This window comes from Oryzias latipes, chromosome 20 (assembly GCF_002234675.1).
Source record: "Oryzias latipes chromosome 20, ASM223467v1".
Lineage (NCBI taxonomy): Eukaryota > Metazoa > Chordata > Actinopteri > Beloniformes > Adrianichthyidae > Oryzias > Oryzias latipes.
In genome coordinates, this window is record NC_019878.2 from 3,030,092 (window position 1) to 3,046,813 (window position 16,722).

The following is a 16,722-nucleotide window of genomic DNA, read 5'->3' on the forward strand; positions in this document are numbered from 1 at the left end:
ATCTTTATAACATTGTCAGCAACAACCTTGATCTAACAGGCAACAGCCTCCTTTGAGGAACCACTGGCGTGTTCTCTGTCCAAATGCCAGCCACCAAACATCAGAAATCACACACCGGATGTAGTCCTTCACAATAAAAGCTCCTACTGACATTATCAAATTAGAAATTTAGTTTGTCTTTCTGCTTCAGTGTGTGACTCATATACACTTATTTCACCCTGTTGATTCATTGTCCATGGCCCTAATCCTCTTCCGTAGGTCAGAATATTTATTTGAATTATTAACTTTGTTTCCATCCTGTATCAGCATTTTATTTTAATTTACAAACAAAAATGTCAAGGAAAATGTGGCACAGAATTGTTGTATAAAACAAAGTATAAGTATTGTAGCTTAGTGTTGTAAAATTTGAAAATTTTAATATTTTCTGATGTCTTTAACCTACAGGACAAGTAATGTTCTTGGTTCAATTTTAACAAAGATAATTTGAAAATAGCCTATATCATCAACACCAATCAGTATGTGTTTCAATTTTAAATGTTTCACAAAAAAACGTTTTACACAAAACTTTTAAATGAAGTAATTGATTCATTTTTAAACATTTTAAGCTCCTTATTTTTTAGCTTTGAAAATAATTTATATTTTTATTTTACAATGTTATGTGTCAATAAATCTTAATCAGATTGACAAACAACGAGTTCATCAGCACCTATTTTTGAATAATTTTGAAAAACACATTATTTTTTGAAGAAGAAAAATCACATTTCTGAAATATTTCCCAACAAAAGCTGTGAATACTGCTTAGAACCAGTTTTAAAACTTAGATTTTTAATTATCTCACTAAGCTGCTCATAGCTGTTCTGAGATGCATTTGGTTTAATTTGATTTTAGAGCTAAACTGTTGGAGCTGTGCGTAAAGGCGCAGCTTTCCTCAGCAGCGTGTTCGCTCTTTTATTTTGGCAGCAGAGCCGCAGGAAGCAGCCCCCGCAGATTGTGCGTAAATCATGTGGTTTTGTTACCCGTCACTGCGCCTCGGTCATCAGAGCGGCAGCTGTTTCTCTTGAGGTAAGATCGTTTTCTTCGCTGTGAAAAGTGGACGCGCGGCCGCGTGCACGCCTTCTTCTTGTTTGGGGGGTTTGTCTGGGTAAAGTTTCCTCCGTGATGGAGCCACGCGTGCGTCAACGCCTCCAACACGGTCGTGCTGTGAAGTTTGACGCGGGGGAGCGCTCTCTAATTGACCAGTGAAAGCATCCTCGCACGCACGCTCCCCGTAGTAGTGGTGTGCTGGCGCGTGCGCGCACGGAGCTAGTGTATGGCCCGCATTGATGCGAATTCTTCCAGATGGTCTTCAGGGGCCACGGTCGGGCCTGGAACGGGTTCAGGAGCGGCTCCGGGAGGGAACGGGTCAGACCTGTACCGTACGCGGAGCGGCCGCCTCAGTCAGCGTCTCTTCCTCTTTTCGCTCCCTGGTGTTCTACACCAAAAACAACCAAACCACTTCCTCCTTATCAGCAGGTCATCTCTGAGTGTCTGCGCGCCGCATGATGATCCAGCGCTCAGTCTGGCCTGGTTTACCGTCGTAGGTGTTTCTGTTTGTCTGTTTGTTCTGTTTCGAAGCTTGTTAGTCTGCGAGACTTCGTGGTTCTAACTGAACAGTCAGCCGAACCTAACATTTCCAAACGCCTGGTTGGTGTCACCGCTCAGGTCTTACACATCACCTGACTTGCAACACGGCTGACATGTTGCTGCAGAAGATTGTGGTCTGAAGTCACTGCAGGTTTGAGGATTAGAAGAACCAGGTCTAAAGAAAACTCTGTTCCGTTGAATCTGGGCTTTGGTACTTTGGTTCTAGGTGCAGGAGGAGCTGAGGTTTGCTGCACATCATCAGAGAAAATGTTTTGGACATGAGATGTTTCAATGCTGTAGCAGGATAATTGATCACTTTACCCGTTTTTGAATAAAAATGAACTTTTATTCAAAGACAGAAAAACATTTATGTACCTGAACAACAAAGTGTCCCTCTTTATGGTTTGGAGAATAATTCAGAACAAAATTTTGATCATTTTTCAAACACAAATGATGTCAAATGAAAGCTTATTTTTGTATGAATTTAAGCGAGTCTTGTTTGTTCTGACATGACCATAATGTTTAGTACTCCATGCCCGTCAAAGGGTCTATGCTGATAGAAGCGCCTACAGCTGGAACAGCATTTTTTCATCCTTTCCTGATTCACAACAATTTGAATAAAGAAAATACTCAGAAACGCAACTTTAATCTTAATTTTCTTTACATGTGTCCTTTACAGGAAGACAAAAGCCCACAAGAACATGTGAAAAACACAAAAACTGAATTTTCATTCTTCAAAGTTCACCGCAGTCTTGACGGTGTATGTAAAGTCAGCTGGACTTGGTCTCTCTAATATGGTTGACTATGTTTCAGTTCATAAGGCCGGCCTCCAGCTTCAGGCCTGCTCCTCTGCTGTCCTCAGAGACCAAGTTTATTGGATCAGTGCTTCTTCAGGTATTGTAAAGTCCTGTATGTAATGGCTCTTTCAGCAAACAGCAGCTCCTAATTGACTTTGTGGGTGTGTGCTTATGTGCTTTTGAGACAAACCCACACAGTCATGACGGACTGAAAGCTCAGAGGGCAGCGGGCGTGGTGGGTTGTTCTAGGCTGTAATCAATCTAATCAGCAGCAAATAGCAGTCAATGTTCAGCAGGTTGGAGAAGCTGCAACACTTCCGCCTGCAGGGAAGCGGAAAAGGTCACAAAAGCTCCTCTGCACTCCTAAACGTTTGCTTCACTTTCCATGGAAATTAAATATCCTGAAGCGGAAAAAGTTTTGATGCGGCTGACAGGTGACGTGGCGGCGCTCAGAGTCAAAGAGAAAATTGTGTGATCTAAAGGCCGCTGGCTTGTCTGCTCTGCGGAAAGCTTTTTGTCACTCACTATATGTTTTTGTGGTGTATTTTCTCTGATGGTCCTTACATCACGCTATTGTGATGCTACATTCACGCCGCGCATGTGTGGCGTGTGTTCAAGAATGCACTGGATTGCCCCATACCAACGCATGTATAGCAGTTGGAAGAGGTTTGGTGTGAAATGACAAAGTGGTGCAAATCTGGTGAATCTCGCTCCAGGCTTATTCTTTCACAACTCGATTTCCACATCAAACCCAAAGACCTGGTGTCATAAAATTCCTGCTGGACACTAAGCACATTCATTTCTCCTTCATAAGTAATTTACAAACGGTTGGTACTTCAGTGTTTTGAAAAGGACGCCACCCATACGTCACTACCAAAGCCGAGTTCCTGATTGGGCAAAGTTCAACCGGTTTAACTTTTAATGCGCTTTCAATGGCCGCGCATTTTGTAGGTGGAGCCCGAAAGCCAAATTAAACGTAGTGACATGGGAACGTGAGAGTTTTACGCGCGTTTACGTAGACTTTTCTTTGGATGTAGTGGCTCAAACGCTCTTTATTGAGCACAGTGTGAACGTAGCATAAGATTTCAGTCACTTATCTGAAACCTAATGTGCAGATGGCTCAGGTGGCAGTGACTCCGGCGGTTTAGCAGGTCGTCCAACGATCGAAGGGTCAGTGGTTCGATCCCCGCACCTCCCAGCCTACTGTCGCTGTGTCCTTGGGCAAGACACTTCCCCCTCCATGCCCTTAACATGGCTCCACTGGTGTGTGAATGTGTATGAAAGTCCCGGTGATGGTCAGAGGGACCGTAGGCGTGAACTGGCTGCCATGCCTCTGTCAAGTATGAAGGGATTAGCTGTAGAACAAAGTATGAATGAATAATGGACACATTGTAAGAACTTTGAGCGTCCATTATTATTATTATTATTATAAATGTGCCAAAAATGCCCCAATAAGCTGCTGAATGATGCACATGTTTGTTGGAGTCTTCAGTCTAAACAGTGATTGACTGTAGTTGTGGATCCATTCAGTCCTAATAAATAATATTCACAGGATTCAAATAAATGGCATTTATGGACAAATAGTAAAAGAAAATAGATTTGCAATTACCAAATGCTAGAACTCTTCATTATTTTTCCTAAATGTATGTTTCAGTATCTCTACATGTAGATGCAGTGTACTGCTCAAAGTATTCCCTCCTCTGCCTTTGCACACATTTAAATTGAAGCGACATCCCATAATAATATGGTTTAAGACAAAGTCGGCCCCCTCTTTGCTGCTGAGGCCTTAAGAGTATGTTTCCCTGGAACTATAACCCCCAACCCATCCTCATACCGTAATCCCCCCCTCCATCAAACTGGCAGACAAGTATGGTTCCCATGGGAACCACCAAACCCAGACAGCTCCATCAATTTTTAGATGAGGGGGTGTGATTCGTCCCACCAGAGGACATGTCTCCAGAAGTGGCTCTGCATCTGCGTTTTTTCAGCACGTGCTGATGGACGTGTCTGCAGCCGCTTGGTCATGGAAACACATTCCACCATTTGGCTCATCTGAAGGCAACATACAGAAAGTGGGAGGCGCCTGCACTCCATGAGCCTCAGCATCCCCTCTTTATCCTCATTGAACACTTGAGTTCTCTTCCACTGCGTTCTAACAGCTGATGGTGACATGATGGCGAATGTGCAGCTGTCATGAGTGAACCTGATGTACCACAGGACCGCCCTGGTTCCTTTGGGGTTCGTTTTTACTGGGTTTCTGCCACATTGAAGAACCTGAGTGGTCCTCATTTGGGTCAAAAGGTGGCTCCCCTCCTCACTGGAAAAAGCCTTCACTGAGGACACAATAGATGGGTCATCCAGGACATTTAGTACCAGATCCCACAAAAAAAATACCAATTAGAATGTATTTTTCTATAGTTCCTGCTGGTTTATCATAAGTGTGCTTATGATATGAATGCAGACGTCTCCGAGCCTTTGCATGTTTGCATCCCTGCAGCCTGACGTGGCTGACCTGCTCTGTGGCCTCTCTTATCGAGACAATCGAATGCTCTGCTCGTGTCTGCATGGTAAGGAAAAAGGCTTCTGTTCTGTCATCATAATGATTACATTTACAGTTCTTCACTCGCTGAGATGACAGCAGTTGTCTGTCACGCCTCGTTTGGTTACTACATGCGTTTGTAGCGTTAGCTGAGAATCTTTAGGGGAAAATCGGTCATCAGGATAATGTGAATGTACCAAAGAATAGCAAGAATTGCTCAGCGGCATGCCTTTATGCAGACAGAAATGTCTGCACACATAAATGATTTACTGTCCAAATTTATCACTTTTATCTGTTGGACAAAACTGTGCTTCCATCTGCTGCTAATTCAAGTTTAGGAAAAATCCACATTTGATTTAAATGATATTTAGGTAACACTAAAGTATATTGAGTATTCTCGTTAATCATAACCCCTGATCATGAAATACTGACTCCTGCTTGAGTCCTGCTAAAACAACAAAAAAATCCCTATACTAAAAAAAATAGATATTCACATCCTTGCTTTCAAACTGCTGTTGTCATGACCTTTGACCTCCATGGAGGCTGTCTTTATACAGCAAACTGTGAAATCAGTCAGAACTCCATCAGACTGAGAGGTCACACCTCTACCTCCACATGTCCCAGAGAAGCTGCTCCTGGTTTCACCTTCGGCTGGAGCGGGAATTATCTCCATGAACTCATCGTAGTTCACCATCAGATGAGCAGTTCTTCTACGTTCTTATTTCTTTTGACTTTGTAGTTTAAGGGGCTGAGCTTGAAATGTTCTGAGTTGTGGAACTGAATGGAAGTGGAGGATAACGTTTGAATATGTACTAGATTGTAAAAATAATTCTCTTTAGAGTAAAGGCATAAGGGAGAGTTGGGGATGGAAACTTGTGTTCATGTAGTGAACAGCAGAGTTGTGTTGAACAGCTGATGAGCTTCCTCCAGCGGGTACAATCGTTGAGTTGTGGGGGGGGGGCTGAACGCCAAACGCATTTCCGCTCACGGAGCTCACAGGCCGTCTGTTGTCCCACTGGTTTGACGGATCCTGAAGCGAGTCCTGTTCTCGACTGTCAGGAGATCCGATAGTAAACAAAGACACGCCTTCTGATTCAGCGCCATGAGGATATGAATCTGTCATCTGAGTCACACAAACTCACAAAGTGTTCAGTGTTTTTAAAGGAACAGGTGCTGTCAAAGTGCAGTCATGCGTTTATGACATGTTTTGTTTTGCTAAAAAGTAGCTAGGAAGCCGTCAGGATGAACGTTTGTATTTTCTCAAATGTTTTTGCTTCATGAACCATCACAACAGGTCGGGAAATCAGGATAAATATGTACATTTGTTGTTCAGTAAACCAGCAAATAAAAGGGAACATGTTGGCTCTTTTTTTGCTGTTAGTGATTCACGTTGCCTTATGAATTATCAGCACGTGCTGCTCCGCTTCAAAAGAAGCATTAGTCCTCTTTAAAAAATCTTGAGGTCCTTCGTTTGGACTGATTTCTTATCAATTTTGTCAGCTAATATAGTCGTGAATCAGAACAGGCGGATGTGAGGCTTAGTCTGCATCACCATGATGTTATCATTATTTCCCTTTAAGAAATGCAGAAGTGAGTGTGGTTTGACGGCTGTAGTTATGCATACTGGTCAGGACCAACAACTAGAGTTAGATGAAGATCCTCATTAATGTCACTTGACTGTTTGTGGCCCAACGATCGATGTGTGGAAAGTTATTTCAAAAAGTCTGTGGTTACTTAAAAGGAAACAATCTAGTAACTGACTTACAGTTTCATAGAAGTCACCAGCAAAAGTAGCTACTGCGTTACTGTAAAAAAGATTAGTTTGTCAAACTTTCTGATGAGTTTTCACAAGTCAATGAAACAGACATGTACCTTATTTAACCTTTTCATAATTATTCCATATGAAAACTAAAGGTTTCCTCTGAACTTGAAAGATTAGCTGTAGAACAGAAGTAAACGGGTAAAGATGATATAGATATATTGTGCTTATGTTTATTACAGAATAAATCAAACTCGTAACCTGTCAACTATATAAACAAACATTTAAACGACATAAAGTGGGTCTGACTCTAATCCAGATTAATTTAAATGTATAATCTCAGACAGCTGCTCTGGTGAACGTCTGTAGCTGATTGAATCCATCAGAATCTCACAAACAGTCTGGAGGAAGTTCTTCTCTCTCCGTCCAGAAAATGACTTCCTCTCTGCTCCAGACTCACCGTTCTGTGTGTGTGTGTGTGTGTGTTGTTAACTTGTATTCTTACAAACTCTGTCCATAGCAGAGTTGGGCTTCACTGTATGACTGTAGCGACTGATGTCTGCAACACACCTGACTCTGTGTGCAGAGACCTGCCAGTTGACTGCTTTTATTTTTTTACAAAAAGGAGCAACGTCTCTCCATGGAAACTAAAACTAAATGAATATAAATGCTGAGGAAAGATGTGGGAGTTTCAGATGCATAACTGGTAAACAAATCAATTTAATTGATTTTTAAATGTTATTTCTGTTAGGTTTAACATGTTTACTTAGTCTTTCTTCATCTCTGTGAGACGTTCCCAGTTGTAATTTAGACTATATAGATAAAACAAAAGTTCGGTTTAGTTGAGTCTTCACACAGTTGTTTCACATTCACACACTTTGCAACTGATATAAAATTATTTTTTTAGGGAGGATTTGTTTTGCAAATGTGGGTCAAAAATCCCTGAGGAAATAAACACCTTTATGACTTCCTGTGGCTCCTCCTCCTCCTCCCTGAACTCCCCATCCAGGTCTAAAGCTCCTCCCTCTGCACCGAAGATGCAAATCTTTACAAACCTATCAAAACTGCTATCAACGTTTCTGCAGCTAACAATGCGCCAACATCAATGTTTTCTTCATCATTAACCCCTGTGCTATCTTAGATGCCCCCACCCTTCCATTGACGTGTTCTCCCTACCATGACAAACTAAGGTGGATAAAGATTTCATGTAATCCATGGACACCAGGGAAGATCACAAATCATTGAAGAAAAAAGGTTCAGAGCACCGTCTAGTGGGTCTAGATGACCCAACTCCCAATGATAAAGTGCCTAGGATAGCACAAGGGTTACAGACCTACTCCAATAAAACGGTCTTTTAACATGTTCTTGAGGCTTTTTTGTAATGATTGAGGACATTAAGAGAAATACGATTAAAATGGCATTCTTGAGTATTTCTTTATTCTAATCATTTTGAATAATTGAGAAAGAGCTTGTGACATAGAAAACACGCTGCAACAAGCTCCCTGCTGTGCTCCATTCTGATGCATCCACGTGCAGACAAATAGATCCATGTACGTTTAGTTTTCATCGTCTGAGTCGGAATCTGGATCAAAAACTACGGCTGGGTAGCTCTGATATTGCTCGCCATTTTGTTGCACCATTAATGTTAGCTTTGAGTTGTGAGGGGCTGTAAGCTAGCAGGAGAGCGCAGGTAGTGATATTGGTATACTCAGAAACTCTGTTATGGGTGACGGGAAGTGGGGGTTGGGTTTGCTCCGCACCAACAGTCCCGCCTGCCCACACCTCAGAGGTGAATTTCTCCAGAAGCTCCTGAAGAAACTATATTCTAGAAAACCACATACTTCTTTTTATTTAAGCTAAAAATTATGAAATAATCATGAATAAAAGACCAATGGGAACACTTTGATAGTAGATCCAAAGGTGATTGGAGTGGGTCTTTATTATTAGATCATGCGTTTTGATTCATCCTGTTTAAGAAATACCTTAAAAGTCAATTCATGAAGTTTGATTTGATGTCGAATATATATAAAAGAATAAAATCCATTTGAGCTGTAACATTTTTGGTTGTTTCATGGGGCTACATCCAAGAAGTAATGAAAAGATTTACATTTGATCTAAAAATGTCTTTTGATAATAAAAAAAATTCACTATTCTATGAATTTCCATTAAAATTAGTGTTTAATATGGTGCGTTTTAATAGTTTAATTTGAACAAATCTCTTAAACTCTGTAAATGCATAAAGTGTTGTTATAAGTGGATTGTATAACATGCTGCAATGAAACAGGCGTGAGCTAAAAGCCCTGCAGTCAGACTTGCTCTCAGACCTTTGCTCTCTTTCACTTTTGGAGCATTTCTGCTGGATTTTGTCTGAACTTTGTCCATTGAAATGCTCTGTGTGTCGAACAGCATCAGTTGACTATTTTAATGACCAAAAGTTTTTCTCCCTGCTTCCTCGTGGGAAGGCGTGGTGCTCCTCCTCAACTGGAAAGTCTGGGTTTTCTGCCCGACTGCTCTGCCCTGAATGCTTCATTTCCAGTCATCTGTAGTCGGAAGACACCGTAACTGAAGTGAACTCTTACAAATGCGGTTCATAAACCGAGTCAGACTTGCATTCTTGTTTTAGTGTAGCCAGGAAAATCCCTGCTGGACTCGAGGAGTGGCGTTTTTCACAGGAAGCAGAGGAACAGGTGATCTACAGGTTTGTGGATTCTGTCAGCCGTGCTGTAGCCTTCGGGAGCTCATTTCAGTGTTTCTGCTGAGCAGCAGCTGCTGTTCAGGAGGGGGGGGTGTAGGCCTGGATGAGGGAGTTCAGGTAGAAAGGTTCTGCTGAGGTGACCGCTGTGTAGGGGAGTCAGGCCCACGGGGAAAAGGATCTGAACAGTGCTGTGACACGCCCTCTAATCCTGTGCCTTGTTTATTGTTAAAGAAAAAGATCATTAAAGTTGAAATATGCATGTTGGAATTCCACAAGCGGTTTTTCCCTCCCTGTGAGAGATGGTAGGAACTTCAGCTGAATCTGATTTTATAAATATAAAATTTATACTCAGTTGGTTAAGCAGGACTGACACAAGGGGGGAATCAGGGTTCAATTCCCAGGGACCTTGATGAGATTCATCCAGTGAGGGTCTTTGGGCAAAACCCTTCAGGCTGCTGCCTAACTATGTAGCCGCAAGGAGGCCCAGGTCTGGACCACCCTGTGCCCGTCCCCAGCCCAGACAGGGTTGTGTCAGGAAGTGCATCCGGCATAAAAATCTCTGCCTAAACCACTCCTTGTGCTATCTTGTGGGGTCTAGATGACCCCACCCTTACAATGACGTGTTTTCCCTACCATGACAAAGCTGGACAGGATTTCATGTCTGTCATGGACATTAGTGAAAATCAAAAATCATTACAACAAAAAACGTTCAGCATGCCGTCTCGTGGGTTCCAGATGACCCCACTCCCAACGTGAACGTGTCTTGGATAGCACACTACCTGTGTGGACCGGTAGAAGCTGATTCCCATTTGAACGGAAGAGTATAAAGTAATTTTTAAAAAGTGTTTAAATCCTGTTAATGTAGCATTGATGGTAGAAAAGAATGAATGAGCCTGGATTTTAAACTCTGATGGTCTGGAGGTGTAGTTCATGGATGTGACCACTAGGTGTCGTTATCTTCTAAATTTAGCTGGATTCTTACAGTTTTCAGTTTTTCAGTCATGTTCCACATACTTGCCTGAAGAAAAAGTATTTTTAAAAGGACTCCATCTAAATCAGCCGTTTCCTAAAGACGCCCAGCCTTTGACAGGTTTCCTGCTGAGCTGTGATCTGAAGGAAGTTGGGAGTTCATGTCATGACAGCTGTTCTGTGGTTTTCACATTCCCACTTCAGATCCTGCCTGTAGGTTTCTCTGGGGTCTTCAGCTCTCCCCCCACAGACTAAAGCTCCCACCTGTGTGGTGGACTCCCTACCAGTGCAGGTTGTATGAATTTCTTTTTGTGCAGCTTCACAGTTTAGCATATATAAATCAGTTTTTGTGCACATGAATATTTCTTGGTGATGAGAATCCCAGTAATGAAAGCAGAAATGTCACTTCGAATTCCAGCTTGGATGAACGGATGCAGTTTCACCTTTCTGGGAGTTTTCTTGGTAGACACAGGCGATGCAGCTTCAGTGCATCACCTTCACCAGGTGTAGAAGACATCAACATCTCTGTATCTCCATTCAACAGCGGCATGGCTGCCATGCTGAAAACAACGTTTCACGCTGAGCAGCACCTATTGGAGATAATCGAGTATTTCAGCTGCAGGCTAAGTGTTTATGTTCTTAACGGCATAGGAATAATTTATAATTGATGTTGTAGCGGACGGCCGTGCAATAGGGTAATGCACTTTATTGATGTTGAACAGGAAGTCACTTCAGTGCACTCGTGTGTGTAAATGTTCCACACTTATCTCTAAACATGTTTATGTTTTACAGCAGCTGGAAATTCATATTTTGTGCTTCTTCAGACACGATTTCTCAAAGATTTACAGACTGTTTGCTTCGCTCTGTAAACTCTGACAAGCTTGAAGAAAGTGTGAAGGAAGATACTTCTGTTAAAAGTCCTATATCATGATGTTATCAAGCCTTTCAGAGTAAACAATGTCCAAAGAAATTAAATATGAGTTATTTTCTGAGTTCATTTTCCGACCCGGACTGAAGACGATTCGATCTCTGAGGCTCCGCCTTTCACCCCGCCCATTTCATGACGTCATCCTAGAGCCAGCCTCAGCAGCGTGTCTGCGTGTCGCCCAGAAAAAACAAACAACATCAAAACTTTTGCAAAGATGGATGTTCATATTGTGCATAGAATATAAAACCGTTTTGCCGAACTACGCTAGTTCCGTGGAGAAAGTCGGTGTTGGTGTTAGCCTGGGGGCGGGGCTGACAGCACACACTCTTCCTGGAAGGGGCTGTTTCTCACTTTGTGACATCCCAATGTGAGATCCCACTCGTTTTTGTGGGTTGGGAGGGGCTGGTGCTCAGAGTGTAGAGTTTTGAAGGAATACTCAAATACATGAATGGATCAAAATACTGTTTTGGGGTTGTTTATAGTGCGGAATGAACAGTATAATAAATGTAAAAGCTCAAAAAATGTGATTTTGCATGGCGATATTGGCGAGCAATATCGGAGCCATCCAGCTCAGACGAGGAAAACAAAGACGTTCATGGATCTGTTTTGAAAAGGTTAAGTGTCATTCATTAATTTATTCTTTCAATTTCTAATCTGTTGTTCCCTTTCGGGGTCCCGGGGCTGCTGGAGCCTATCCAGGCCACTTGCGGGCGAAGGCTGGGGAAATCCTGGACATGTCGCCAGTCTGTCGCAGAGATTGGGTGTCTTGAGGTTTTATTTCCAGTTTTGATTAGTAAAAGTTGGAAACAGGAAATGAAGCATGAATGTGGACCATAACGTTGGGTCTGTGGCTGCTGCCTGATGACAAACCAAATAAAGCTCCAGGATCTAGTTGTAACACTTTCATTAAATTTTTCAAGAGGTTGTCCTTTGTTTTTTAACTAGCCTTTTCTGAAATCAGGATGTTGATGCACAGCACCTCCACATGCCGTGCACCTGTTTACTTCTGGATTGTCATCTGAAGTTTCCTGGTGTTTGTCAGAGGGGCGTGTCCTGGAGGCTGTCAGCAGGCCCAAGCATAAACGATACCAGGAGAACCCAGCGTGGTCCACAGGACTACAGACAGGTCCGTGGACGGCGTTTGCTTCTTCGTCTTTCACAACCAGGTCTCAGATGTTGCCTCCAAGAGTGACACAGAACCCGAGTTTTCCTTTGCTCCTCTGCAGTGAGGATCTTGAACAGTTTCGTCACCAGATACCAGCTTGTTTTAAAATGTCTCCCTCCTGTAAAGGCTCCTCCCTTTACCTTTGACAGTGTGGAGCCCCGCTCATAGAATCGGCTTGAGTCATGAAAAGCTCTTTGTGTGGAATGATTCCTCAGTCGGAGTACGGAGGCGGGCTGAAGTCTTTCATCAGCACACAGAACAAAGTGAGCAGCTCCGGACTGCCGTCATTGCAGTGATGTGTTGGGTTGGGCGGGGCATGTGGGCGGAGACTCCAATCTGAGTGCCCCAGCAGCTCTGGGGGGCACGTCTGGAAAGTTTTACTCACCTGTGGGAATGTTAGGAATGAGTTTCCAAGCTGAATGGAGTCTTGCGTCAAACATTCCTACAGGTTCAACCGGATTCTGAAGATGGCTTTTTTTGTTAAAGTGTTACGTAAATGTGGGCCTTCTTTAGAACTCATCTGAGCTGCAGGGAAGTGATAATGATTGATGAATGTCTGATAAGACAATCTGAATGTGTCTGTGAGAGATTTCGTTCACGTTTTGGCAGATTGAGATATTTATCTAAGGTGGTGTCCGCCTTCTAAAATAGCTTCTGCATGTTGCAGATTCTTTTCTTATTTATCCTCCAAACAGCCGTGTTTGACATCCTTAAGTCAGCTTCAGGTTCACTCATGTAACAAACCCCATAGATGTGCAGATCAACCTAATCCTCACACTTCATGTCTGACCTCTCTGCAAATGCAAAAGTTCATGCTTTGGTGTAGTGGTTGGCACTTTCACCTCACAGTGAAAAGGTTCTGGTTCTGGTTATTTTACAGCAAAGTCTACTTTAAATCACAAGGCTGTGTTTTGATGTAAAATTCAACAACAGTTTTTGATTTTCTATCTACGAGCCAATTTTGTGTTTCCCTCAACTTGAACTTTAAAGACCTTAAGTCCCACTCTGATCAGCTTCTGATCTATTTTCAAAGCCTTCCCAGTGGTCTTTTAATTAAGAATTTACCTTTTTTAGCCCAAATCAAACAAATTTGTGTCTTTTTCTTGGCCATAGATTCTGCAGAGCATCGGGAGTTCATTAGAAATTCACCTCTGACTTGTGGGCTGTTGGTGTGGAAGTAAGTCTCCGCTGATATCCCATCATACTTTGTTTACATACTCTCCCTCTGGCTTACAGCCCCCCACATCCCAACCTATAAACGCTGCAACTAAATCGACCAGCAATATCAGAGCCATCCAGCTGTACAGTTTAGATCCAGATTCCAGATCTATTTGTCTGACAGTGGATGAATCAGAATGGAGCAGATCGGGGAGACTTTGGCTTACCCATTTCCTTTTCTATTTCCCAACTGAGAGTTTGTTCAAACTGCATTTTTTTTATCTGCTCCTGATTCACTATATGATTTGAATAGAGAAATACTCAGTAATGCTACTTTGTATATGTCCTTCATTATGAGAAAATGCTACAAGAACATGTTAGGAACACCAAAACATCATTCATTTAAGAGAACAGCTTTATTTCGTTTTTGTGTTTTGATTTATTTTGAAGCCCAGTTTCTGTAAAGTGTCTGTCTACATTCAGGAGTCCAGTGTTTGTTGTGGAAACTCGGTGGCAGTTGAAAGGTGTTTTCAGGCCTTGATGCAGGAGCTTCTGGTCACGTCCAGTCGGGTGTGTTCACAGTTCACAGTAGAAAGGCGTGACTTCCCCATGGGGGCCAGAAGAACGAGAATAATGGGTTCAAATCTTCCAGTTCAACATAAAGTCAAATGTGGAAGACAGACAGTGAGACGTGTTTAAGGAACGTCCTTTCCACAGCGGCACTTTTCTTGAGCTTTTTTGAGGTTGTTGAATGAGCACCGGAGGTTGGAGCGAGCCACAATGACAGGAACTGCCTGAGGCAGGATCAGCTCTCTCTGGAGTCTGATCAGGATCAGGATCAGGATCTGGGTCTGTCACAGAACCCTGCAGATCTGAGCGGATCGCATGTTGTCAAACTGACCCAAAGACTGTGCTGCAAGACCTCTTTAGCAGTTTTCTGTGGGCGAGTGGTGTCACTCGTGAAACACCTGAACCTGCTGCCTCTTTAACAGGACGTCCCTCCCTCCCTCTCCTCTCCTCTCATTGGCTTGAGCGCTGCTCCTGTGCGGCCCCCCCTTTCCTCTCCCCGCTCTCAGCTCAGCCTCGCAGACGTCTGCCGGGCTGCTGCAGCCGTCCTGTGAGGCTGCGCTGGAGCAGCGTGTCTTTTGTTTTTGTCTTTTGAGCGGCTGATGAGGAGGAAGATGCCCCCCCAGACCCAGGTCAGTGGAAAAGGGGAGCCTTTCTGTGTTCGTCACCTCCTGCTGTTGGATCTTCTGGTCTGCTGCACGTCAGTCCAGCTGCTTCAAGTTCAAGAAACAATCCAGTGCATTTACTTTTCCTTTCAACCCCCAAACTCTTTCCTAATCTCATAAAAGTCATATTTGATCCTTAGCGGGGGGGTATTCCGATCTGGGATCAGATGCAGTTTGACCTGTAACTTCAGATGACGAAGTTGTGATATAATCTGCTCGGATTTCTCATTTAGATGCTGCTGCTATAAGATATTGGACCTCATCTGTCAGAGCAGAGCCGTTTGTCTGTCTGGCTGTGTTTGCCTTATTCAGGCGTCCACCACGCCTGCAGGTGAAAGCTCCGGCTGACTGCAGGCTGTGATTTCTGCAGCTCTAGTCTGTCCGGGTCTCCATGCCTCCTCAGAGGCTGACACCTCCCTGTCCTGAAGAGGCAGGAGGAGGGAGTGGAGGTCTCATTTGGTCGAGCGCAACACATCTGTGGGACTTTGGAGGAGAACCAAAGCCTGGTTTTCTCTGCTTCAGTCAGATGGCTGCCAGCTAAATGCTCTAAAATGGGAAGAATCTAGAGTTTGAGCTGCTCTAACTTTTCTATATCACAGAGCTTTGTTTCAATTCAGAGCTGGTTTCTCTTAGTCTCTGATGAAAAACATGTCTTTGGTGTTCCTAACATGTTTTTCTGACGATCAAGGACATATATATAGAAAATTAAGCTTAAAATGGCCGAGTATGTCTTCATTCAAGAGGGAGGAAAGTAAGAGTGCTGATGGTTTGCACAACGTTATGAAAAATGCAGGAATAAAGGTCATCAGTGGTGTTTCCTTTTGAAGAGGGTCTTTATCTAGATTTTTCATGTTTTTTCCTGAATAACAATAGAAGTGTTGGCTCCCTGTTGGCTTCAAGCTGCATTCTTTCACCATAAAACACCCAAAATTAACCGTACCTTCCTCTTTCGTTACCTTTGTGACGTTTACTGTAAACCCTGTCAGGTTCTATTTAACCTTGCGTTGCGATAAACCTTTATTACTACCAGAAAGTTGACAGATTAACAGTAAAAATGACGCAAAGATTTGAAAGATTAAGAGGGAAGTTGAAAGGATGGAGTGTTGCTCTCAGTTCATTCTGGACTCACAAACTCAAAGATTTGTTGAATTCTATCTATATGTGCTTTAGACATCAATGAATGTGACAGACAGTCTTGTCTCATTTTTCTCTCTTAATCAGAATTAAAGTGCCTGTTTTTCTCCTTTATTGTTGCATTTTGTTTATAGTGAAGTGAGACAGTGTGACAAAGAAACAACCAGGACAGTTAAGGAGATTAAAAGTTGGGAAAATTGACACTGAAACATCCAAACGGCATTTTGTTCTTGCGGCCATTCCTTTTTACCTTTTCATCTATGTGGATGAAATGAGCCTTTGTTTGGGAGGGATTTTAATGTAAACTGTAATGATGCTGCTTCCTGCAAAGATGTCAGCAGTGAAGCTAAAAAACCTGTAGGTGACTTTACAGAAAAGCTGACTTTTGTCAGGCCTCGTGGCTTCATTGCTGTTCACCTGTTCTTCACCTGTGCTTGCCTCTGTTTATAAATGACTGTTTCCTCCTCGTGTCTGCAGACACGCATTCATTCTGTTTAAGAGGGGCTCAGCGTTTGCATGTCGTTTGTTTAAAGCTGAACCGTGCCGTTTTTACCCCTTTGATAATCTTTCAGATTTTTTTCCCTGGGAAAAAAACGACATTTTTAATGCTTAATGTTTCATTGGTGCATTTGTCTTTAGCTGCTAAAAGAAGGCAGCTCATCCCTTTGCTGTGGGTTCATGTTCTGTCACGGCTTCATTTTCATCTTTTATTCAGCTCATTTA

At 42.8% G+C, this 16,722-nt stretch overlaps 1 protein-coding gene across 4 annotated transcripts in view; it reads left to right on the forward strand.

The window, feature by feature from the left end:
- The first annotated feature begins 980 nt into the window (after window positions 1–980).
- LOC101175514 (phospholipase D1) overlaps window positions 981–16,722 on the forward strand; it is a 41,630-nt gene continuing 25,888 nt past the window's right edge. For 2 of the 4 annotated variants that reach the window (XM_011488631.3, XM_020712449.2), the window contains exon 1: window positions 981–1,062. The gene's annotated coding sequence lies outside the window, so the exon portion shown is untranslated. Of the gene's footprint in view, window positions 1,063–9,231; window positions 9,417–13,626; window positions 14,833–16,722 lie in introns of those variants that run through there. The other 2 variants (XM_004080805.4, XM_023950168.1) reach the window with 2 other exon arrangements.